General features: G+C 43.3%; 1 long non-coding RNA gene across 2 annotated transcripts; it reads left to right on the forward strand.

The window, feature by feature from the left end:
- LOC125269502 lies at nucleotides 1-3510 on the forward strand. Of its 2 annotated transcripts, XR_007185128.1 has the most exons (6): nucleotides 7-577; nucleotides 990-1319; nucleotides 1414-1449; nucleotides 1646-1783; nucleotides 1868-1905; nucleotides 2567-3510. It is a non-coding gene; the product is annotated as an uncharacterized LOC125269502 (long non-coding RNA). The 2 variants fall into 2 exon arrangements; XR_007185127.1 differs by having other exon boundaries at nucleotides 1-577; nucleotides 1414-1783.
- The last annotated feature ends 6397 nt before the right edge of the window (nucleotides 3511-9907 follow it).

Consider the following 9907-nt stretch of genomic DNA (forward strand, 5'->3'; position numbering starts at 1 on the left):
TTGATTACCTAATATCTTAGTCCTATATTTGATATCACTTACTGATTAGTTAAGCTTGTTTCCTTAGTTAATAGTAGTGGCTGAAGTGTAATCAGCAGAGTAATTAATAGATTTAAAGAATTTAGATTATACATAAAAAAATCCTTAAGTCTAATACCGCTAGAGTCACACATGGCAAGTATAGATGCCGTGAGATTGAGTTGAATAACCACATGCAGTATGCAAAACAATAAAGAAAAGAAGAAGAAGAAGAAAAAACACCACAGAGCAAGAAATGTTCTCCTGTTCAAAATCATGTGAAGCTCACTGTGCAGAAGCACACAGAACAGGATGAGTGCATGTTGCGTAGGTGAAGGAAATGGAAACCACAGGTATAAAAATAAAGAGACCAGTGACAGATAGTGTTGTGTGATTTGGATGGTGACTGTGAGGATTAGACTGGATTAATTTATATTTTGAGGCCATTTTTGACGTACCTGGCTTGTGTTTAAGATGGATTGGCTATACCGGAGGAAGACTCCTTTGTTTCTGGCCGTGTTTGTAGTTTTCATGCTCCATGTGAGGACTGACGCACAAGGTGAGTTCATATTCATGTATGATGTCCAAGATAAAACTCACTATCGATGCTGTGATTATCACTGACTAGTTCTGGGCTCATGAGTGCTCTGTTAAATTTGCTTATAGTAAAAGTGGGGCCAGCTACACTGTAAAGATTTTTGAGGTCAGATCTCAAAATGTAATATTGACTTGCTGCATTGAAAATATTTAGTTGTCTCAATTAAATTATGTGAACTGAATATCTTTTAACACTGGAACTTTAGTTGTTGAACCATCTGAAGATTTTTAATGAAACAATCAACATATAATTTTGAGTTTTGACCTCCAAAATCATTTTACAGTGTAGCATCACAGTTGCCAAGTTTAGAGTGAAACTGAATCATGTGTTCTTTTGTCATTGTCATACATTTGATGCAGTGTTTATGTTTTAGGTCCTGGCCACCAATGCCCTGTCTTTAAAGTTCAGAGAGGGGCTGTTCATAAAGCCTGTATAAACAAGCCTTTCAACATCTCCTGCAAACTGAAGTATTGTGATAATCAGACAATCAATATTATATGGACTAAAGAAAACCTGAAAGGATGGATTCCAGTGTCTGGAACAGGTCAAATGTCAACATCACAGATCTATTCAGCACCTGATCTTCTGACTTCATATTTAACTTTCACAAATATATGAAATAATCATGATGGCCTCTACAGATGTGAACTACAGTTACCAAACTTGTTAACATTCAGCCATTATATTAATATTTCTGTCTCAGGTAACTATTTTCACTTTTATGTTAAGAAATAAGATTTTTTTAAAGATTTTTTTTTACCATTCTAAACCTTTTTTTTTTTTTTTTACTTCCACAGATGACAGCCTGGAAGATGAAATGTCTTACACTGATAGTAAGAGCAGTTTTAATCTATGTTTTAATCTGATGTGTGAAATGTTCCACTCAAAGCTTTCATATGATTCAGTTCATAAAAGTTATATAAATTTGTCATTTTATTATATTCTGTAAATTTGGTTAATGTTCTAACTTTGAACATTGCTTCTCCTTTTTCAAAAGAATATGGATGCTTTCTCTTTTTTATTTTTTAGTGACAACAGAAAGAGACACTGATTCCAGCTCTGATTCAAAGCCATGGTGGATGCCGTATCTCTTTATCTGTATGGGTGTAGGGATTCCTGTTCTCATATTAATACTCTTCTTTATCCTGTGTATTAATGGATTTAAAAGTAAGTAATTTAACCTTTTTATTATTTTGAGGTATTTAAGTTTTGGCATGACACTGACTTTGTCCCTTTAATGATCATCGTCAGCTTTGAGAAGAAAGAACACACAGAAAGCACATGTTGAGGTACGTTTTTATAAATTACTCTGATTAATGTGTGAAAAACATGTACCTTTTTAATTCTTAAACTAGCTGGTGTGCCATTCAGAATTAAAATGAAGGCCTTTTAAATTCTAGTAACATTTTTGAATTTGAGTCAGTAAACGGTACACAAAAGTCAAATTAAATGAAGAAAGTTTAAAATGGAATGAAATTCATGTTACAAGGTCCACAGTTATGTAAAGATATAAATACAGTTTATTTCCAGAACACACACAGTTATGTGAACTTCAATTAAACTTGGGATATCACTGAACTTCTGCTCCATCTCCTAACAGCTTCAGCTTAAAGGTCCCAGACAGCAAACTCATTAACGAACAAATAAATATACAAAATAAATGTCATCTATAGTGCAAAGTGTTACTCATGAACATGTTATTTTCACACACATGAACATTATCAATGTTATATCTGCTTCATGCAGACATCATAAAAAAAGATGCACTTTAATCCTGTTTTTAGATTTCAAAATGGCATTTAACAACATTAAATGATTTACAAGATGCAAACGTTCAACAGAACACTGTTTATGTTGTTTTTTTCTTTTTTTCAATGTAGAAAATTCCTCCTATGAACTCATAAATGGTAAATGAACCCATTCTTAACAACTGTCCTGTTGTGTTTACAGTATACAGATCTTCTGAAGTGTGATGAATTTGTCTGTGTTCAGTACTCAGAAGAAACACTGACCACAACACATCCGGCCTTAACACCTGAAGTGTCTACACTCTATGTGTCATATAGCGGTGATGATCCTTTATACATGAGAGATAACTGCTTGAGCCAGGTTGTATATACATCTCTGCTTCACCAGTAAAATCATCTACTGCAGCCCGTCAGAAAGGTTATCCATCAGAACATTTTAAAATATGTTCCAATTGACACAAAGCTTTATGTAGTTTTGTAACAATTATGTTTAGTAGTTGATCATCTGGTGATCATTTTGAAAACACAATAAATGTTTTGTTCTTTTAGAGGCTTAGATTTAATACCTTCATAATGCATTTGGGTTAGTTTTTTTTATTTATTTATTTTTTTTTTTTTGAATGAAAACTTGAATGTGAAATGAAATGAAACTTTGAATGTGTTAACACTGTCGAAATACATATAATTTTTTTTCTTTAAATTTAACCAAATTGTTACACCTGTTTTAACCTGAAAGTGAACTTAAGTGTAAGTGAAATTTTTGTGAACAGATTTTTTTCATCTTTTAGTTAGATTTGTCTCATTTTACTTCTGTAAAATACATTTAGCCTCTTTCTTTTACTCACACACACATTTTTTCCTTCCCTCCATGACTGCATTTTGTTTATGAACATTGCTTGTGTATGCGCACACACAATACATGAAAAGGAAAGAGGGTTTGAACAAGAAGTCCACATTTCACTCTGCTGCCACCTACTGGTGAATCATTGCAGCATTAAAAGGAGATTGTGCCTGTTTGCCATCTTTAAACGTCCAAAAAAAAAATATGCAAGTCAAATATATATTTTGTTTTAAAACATTTAAGAGTAATACTGATGTTGTTAAAGTTTCTCATAAATATTGATAAAAATATATTTTATTGCATCACACTGGTTTTTGCTGTAGTTCTTGTAACATTTTAAATTTAAAAGAATTTTTTATAAATAAAAAAGGGGTAAATGAAGTAATAGTATTAAGCATACAATAACATTCAAAACATTTACTCATTAATGAAAATTTACTGATATAGGTACAATATGCTTTTAGTTGAAAAATATTTTTATAAGTATTTTATAATATTGTTTTATAAACTTAAAGGGTTACTTCAGGATTTAGCATTAAGCTTTGTATTAGTAGAATACCACTAGTATTTTCGAATTACCGTGCTTTCCCCCTTCATATCAGCCCGAGATGAGAGATTTATGCATTTTTATTCTGTAAAAAAAGCCTCCGATGACGCAAAAATCGTCATTTTGCGTCATCGGAGGCTTTTTTGGAAAGAGGCATAAAACTACAGCCAGTAATAGCAGGTAGTTCCGCGTTTTTTCACCACGCCCATACATATGCGCTTTTGAGGTTACTCACGGACATAGATCAAAGATTTTATCAAAAGTGGGTGTCAATTATATTTTTAAGCTTAACATATTTTGTTATAGTCTGCACTACATCAGTGGTTCATCTCGCAAATTTATCGGTCTCTGCAGTCATCTCAACCAATACAGCAACAGGCTTTTGTGGTAACGTTAGCATAAATAGATAAATAGACTAACTCAGTTTTACAGAACAGTGGCTTTACTTTGATAACAGTCAACTTATATGCAACTTATATGTAATTGTCTATCTAACGTTACTTTGCTAAGTTTGCAGTTTTACTGCTACCTATGTGCTACCTACAACACAACATATAGGCTAACGTTACTGTGTTATCAGTCTAGTATCAGCGAGTCTTACCTCTAGGCGAATACGCTTAGTACCAGATGCGCAGGCTGTTCGTCCTCTGGGAAAGTGAATATCGATCGCGGTGTCCTTCAGAATGGTTCTCTTCATTGCAAGGATATTTGGTTCGTAGTCCTCGTGCTTGAAATGGAGACTACATATTCTGCGGTTTTTTAGGTTTTCTATAACGGTGTCATCTCCAAACTTCGGGTGTTTGATGGCCCGCAGCCACTGTTTACATCGCTCCAAATCTTTAACTTAATCGGAAAATGATGGAAACTTACTTGTCCTTTCCTGGTTTTGGGTATACATCCACGTACAAAGCAATTTAGCACCATTTCGCTGTAAATGTATGAACTAACTCACGATTTATAGAATTAATATGTAACAAAGCAAGCCTAGTTGTTTGAATTTTCCTGGTAATTCCGCCTGTAACCGATAGGCGCGGTTTGGGCGTGGCCTCGCAGGGGCAGCAAAACAAGTGCATTCTGGGAGTTGTTGTCTTTCATCCACATTTTCTGCCTTTTCTCAGTCTAGAAAGCTCCAAATTCAAAAATAATTTCACATTTCTACTACATAAATGACCAATTTTAAATACACATTCATCTTTCCAGGGGTGAAGTACCCCTTTAAGTTCCATGGGGTCCATCAGATCCAGGAAACAGCTGTATATACTGTAGTTTTTGGATGCATTAGAAGAGATAACAGGAACATTCTCAATTTCCAAACTGCTTAGAGCTTGATCACATCTACTATGATGTCAGACAAATAGAAACATGAAAAAAAATAACAATTAATGACTGTAATGAACCATTGATATTAATCAGTAGATGGAGCCATACCTCTAAATATTTCTCTCATCTACCAAGAATAACTAGTACACATGACTGGAATACACATAATTGTTTTGTATCTTAAATAAATACAATTTTGTTTAGTTTTTGTCTATTGTTGTTCATGTATTACTTCATAAAGTAAAATAATGCAACATAGCAAAGTGACTTGTTCTGTGTGAATTTATTGCCACATTCTGTTTTGATTGCAAAGTGACAGTACCTAATATTTTCTGTAGATTTTCAATACCATGGCTCAAAAATTACTCAGAGATTAATGTTAAAAATACTAAAAGGCACATCATGGCAGTAACAGCAGCCATATAACATAACACTTTTTTTTTTCTTTCTTTCTTTCACTTTACCTTGTCATGGTTGTAAAAATATGCGTAAACATGAGTAAATAATAATAAAGGTTAGAATCCACTAGGTTGGAATACATGACTTATGCCTATTTTGCCTGGATTTACAGTCTGGAGGAGTCAACTGTATTTGCTGAAATTCAGAGACTAGAGTTGACTTCTGTTCAGATTTTAAAAGTCATTTAGTGTATTCTGGCCTTAAACCTGACATGTCTCTTATTAAAGGAGACCAGTGGAGTCACAAGGCCAAAACTGATGCTTATCAAATAAGTGTCAAATGTTATTCACACAGCCAGGACAGTCTCTCTCTGTAATTTCATGAACAAACTGCTGTCTGTGTTCACAGCTGAACAAAGCTGGTATCAGCCACCTGACAGGAGAACACAAGGGGCTGGTTCAGATCTATTAATCTGGAACTCTTCAGTGTGAAAAGCATTCGATTTTGGCAAGATCACAAGTGCTGAAACACATTTTTCCTGGAATCTACAAAAATGTTACACTTTTGCCTATTGTCAAAATTTATGACACTGTGAGGAACCAAAATTGTGTATTCATTAAACCGACATCACATTATTTACATTTATGCATTTACCAGAAACTTTTTTTTTTTCCATGTAATTTACATTTTGTGTGTGTTTGAGTGTGTGTGTGTCACGATCACCTGTGAGAGTGCCCTTCAGCCACTAGAGGGCACTCCTTCCCGGACTCTCGGTTTCACCCATTTCATGGACTACATTTCCCATAACACACTCCCCGGACTAATCACTATTCATCATTGCACCCAGCTGTTGTATATTTTGTCATTAGTGTCTGTGTATTTAATCTGAGTTGTTTCTGTCTGTTCTTGTGGTTCATTGTTGATTGTCACCCTCCTGTTTGGTTCTCCGGTTTTCGTGTTTCCTGTTTCTTGTTTTATGTTTGGACTGTTGTTTATGGATTCTGACCCCTGCCTGTATCTTGGACTACGTTTTTGGAATTGCCCTTATTAAATATTTGCTGCTATTGGATCTACCTTCTGTCTTTCTTCGGGCCGTGACAGAATGAACCACCAACACAGATCCAGCAGCATGAGGATTCTTCAGCCAGCCACCTGCGGGGAGCGTGTGACATTGCTTGGGGCAGTGATGGCTCTACGCCAGGAAGGAGAAGAAGTACGGTGCTTCTCTCAGAGGTTTTGGATGGTGGCAGTGGCACTAGAATATAATGATGAGGCACTCAAGGACATTTTCAATGCAGGTCTGGATGACCCGTTGCCCCAATGGGAGATGAAGGGGCTTCAAATCTTGGACTTCTGGGGCTTTGTTAGTTATCTCTCTCATAGAGCCCAGTGGGCAACATATGCTCAGCCAGAATGCACTCCAGCCCGTGAATCAGTTCCTGAGGCCACTAAGGAGGTGGACGCTGAATCTCCGTTTCCCACACGGAGGAATGGGAAGAGGAGGAGGAAGGCTCCAGCCAGTGAGTCCGCTCCAGAGCCCGCTCCAGCCAGTGAGTCCGCTCCAGAGCCCGCTCCAGCCAGTGAGTCCGCTCCAGAACCCGCTCCAGCCAGTGAGTCCGCTCCAGAGCCCGCTCCAGCCAGTGAGTCCGCTCCAGAGCCCGCTCCAGCCAGTGAGTCCGCTCCAGAGCCCGCTCCAGCCAGTGAGTCCGCTCCAGAGCCCGCTCCAGCCAGTGAGTCCGCTCCAGAGCCCGCTCCAGCCAGTGAGTCCGCTCCAGAGCCCGCTCCAGCCAGTGAGTCCGCTCCAGAGCCCGCTCCAGCCAGTGAGTCCGCTCCAGAGCCTGCCAGGGAGTCCGCTCCAGCCGGGGAGTCCGCTCCAGCCGGTGAGTCCGCTCCAGAGCCCGCTCCAGCCAGTGAGTCCGCTCCAGAGCCCGCTCCAGCCAGTGAGTCCGCTCCAGAGCCCGCTCCAGCCAGTGAGTCCGCTCCAGAGCCCGCTCCAGCCAGTGAGTCCGCTCCAGAGCCTGCCAGGGAGTCCGCTCCAGCCGGGGAGTCCGCTCCAGCCGGGGAGTCCGCTCCAGCCGGGGAGTCCGCTCCAGCCAGTGAGTCCGCTCCAGAGCCCGCTCCAGCCAGTGAGTCCGCTCCAGAGCCCGCTCCAGCCAGTGAGTCCGCTCCAGAGCCCGCTCCAGCCAGTGAGTCCGCTCCAGAGCCTGCCGGGGAGTCCGATCCAGCCGGGGAGTCCGCTCCAGCCAGGGAGTCCACTCCAGAGCCCGCTCCAGCCAGTGTGTCCACTCCAGAGCCCGCTCCAGCCGGTGAGTCCATTTTGGGTGAGCCACCGTCTCACCCTCGTAAGCGGAGGAGGAGGAGGAAGAGGGCTTCCTCCGTCCTTCAAGGTCCTTCGACTATAGAGACTGTTCATGCTTCACCGAAGCGCCCTGCCCTGCCGGCGCCACCGAAGCGCCCTGCCCTGCCGGCGCCACCGAAGCGCCCTGCCCTGCCGGCGCCACCGAAGGGCCCTGCCCTGCCGGCGCCACCGAAGGGCCCTGCCCTGCCGGCGCCACCGAAGGGCCCTGCCCTGCCGGCGCCAACGAAGGGCCCTGCCCTGCCGGCGCCAACGAAGGGCCCTGCCCTGCCGGCGCCAACGAAGGGCCCTGCCCTGCCGGCGCCAACGAAGGGCCCTGCCCTGCCGGCGCCAACGAAGGGCCCTGCCCTGCCGGCGCCAACGAAGGGCCCTGCCCTGCCGGCGCCAACGAAGGGCCCTGCCCTGCCGGCGCCAACGAAGGGCCCTGCCCTGCCGGCGCCAACGAAGGGCCCTGCCCTGCCGGCGCCAACGAAGGGCCCTGCCCTGCCGGCGCCAACGAAGGGCCCTGCCCTGCCGGCGCCAACGAAGGGCCCTGCCCTGCCGGCGCCAACGAAGGGCCCTGCCCTGCCGGCGCCAACGAAGGGCCCTGCCCTGCCGGCGCCAACGAAGGGCCCTGCCCTGCCGGCGCCAACGAAGGGCCCTGCCCTGCCGGCGCCAACGAAGGGCCCTGCCCTGCCGGCGCCAACGAAGCGCCTTGCCCTGCCGGCGCCGCCCAGGTCGCCAGCCCTGCCGCCTCCCAGGCCGCCAGTCCTGCCACCGTCGTCCAAGCCTTCTGCTCTGCCACCACCGCCCAAGCCTTCTGCCCTGCCTCCTCTGCCCAGGCCACCTGAACCATTGAAATCTGCCTGGTCAGTTTCTCCAGCACCACCCTGGCAATCAGCCAGGACTCCAGACCTGCCAGTGCCCGCCTGGTCAAATCCTCCAGCGCCGCCCTGGCAATCAGCCGGGACCCCAAACCTGCCAGTGCCCGCCTGGTCAAATCCTCCAGCGCCGCCCTGGCAATCAGCCGGGACCCCAAACCTGCCAGTGCCCGCCTGGTCAAATCCTCCAGCGCCGCCCTGGCAATCAGCCGGGACCCCAAACCTGCCAGTGCCCGCCTGGTCAATTCCTCCAGCGCCGCCCTGGCAAACAGCCGGGACTCCAGACCTGCCGGTACCAGCCTGGTCAAATCCTCCAGCGCCGCCCTGGCAATCAGCCGGGACCCCAAACCTGCCAGTGCCCGCCTGGTCAGTTCCTCCAGCACCGCCCTGGCTTTCAGTGGGGCACCCTGGATCTGGCCCGCCGTCCCTCCCCCTGATCCTCCTCCTGTCCACCTCCCTCCTGAGTTTTTTGTGTTTGTGTTTTTGTTTTTTTTTGTTTTTTTTTTTGTTTTTTCGGATGGAGCGTCTGGTAGCCGCTCCTTTAAGGGGGGGTAATGTCACGATCACCTGTGAGAGTGCCCTTCAGCCACTAGAGGGCACTCCTTCCCGGACTCTCGGTTTCACCCATTTCATGGACTACATTTCCCATAACACACTCCCCGGACTAATCACTATTCATCATTGCACCCAGCTGTTGTATATTTTGTCATTAGTGTCTGTGTATTTAATCTGAGTTGTTTCTGTCTGTTCTTGTGGTTCATTGTTGATTGTCACCCTCCTGTTTGGTTCTCCGGTTTTCGTGTTTCCTGTTTCTTGTTTTATGTTTGGACTGTTGTTTATGGATTCTGACCCCTGCCTGTATCTTGGACTACGTTTTTGGAATTGCCCTTATTAAATATTTGCTGCTATTGGATCTACCTTCTGTCTTTCTTCGGGCCGTGACAGAGTGATTTTGGCATTGCTAGCAAATGCTTTACCAGCTATAGGAACACATTAAAAAAAGCTTTAGGTGTATTTTGTGTATTTTTTTTATTTTTCTAAATCAACATATGATTTACACAATAGAAAATAATAATAAAATAAATATGTTTCCCTATCCATGTGTACTAAGAATGTGAAAAACTAAATATACCATAAATAAAAATGTTAAAGATTTATAGAATCTATAGAATATTTATAGATTTAAGAATATAATTTTACAGCCAAATGATCGTCGTTCT

This window comes from Megalobrama amblycephala, linkage group LG6, assembly GCF_018812025.1.
Source record: "Megalobrama amblycephala isolate DHTTF-2021 linkage group LG6, ASM1881202v1, whole genome shotgun sequence".
Lineage (NCBI taxonomy): Eukaryota > Metazoa > Chordata > Actinopteri > Cypriniformes > Xenocyprididae > Megalobrama > Megalobrama amblycephala.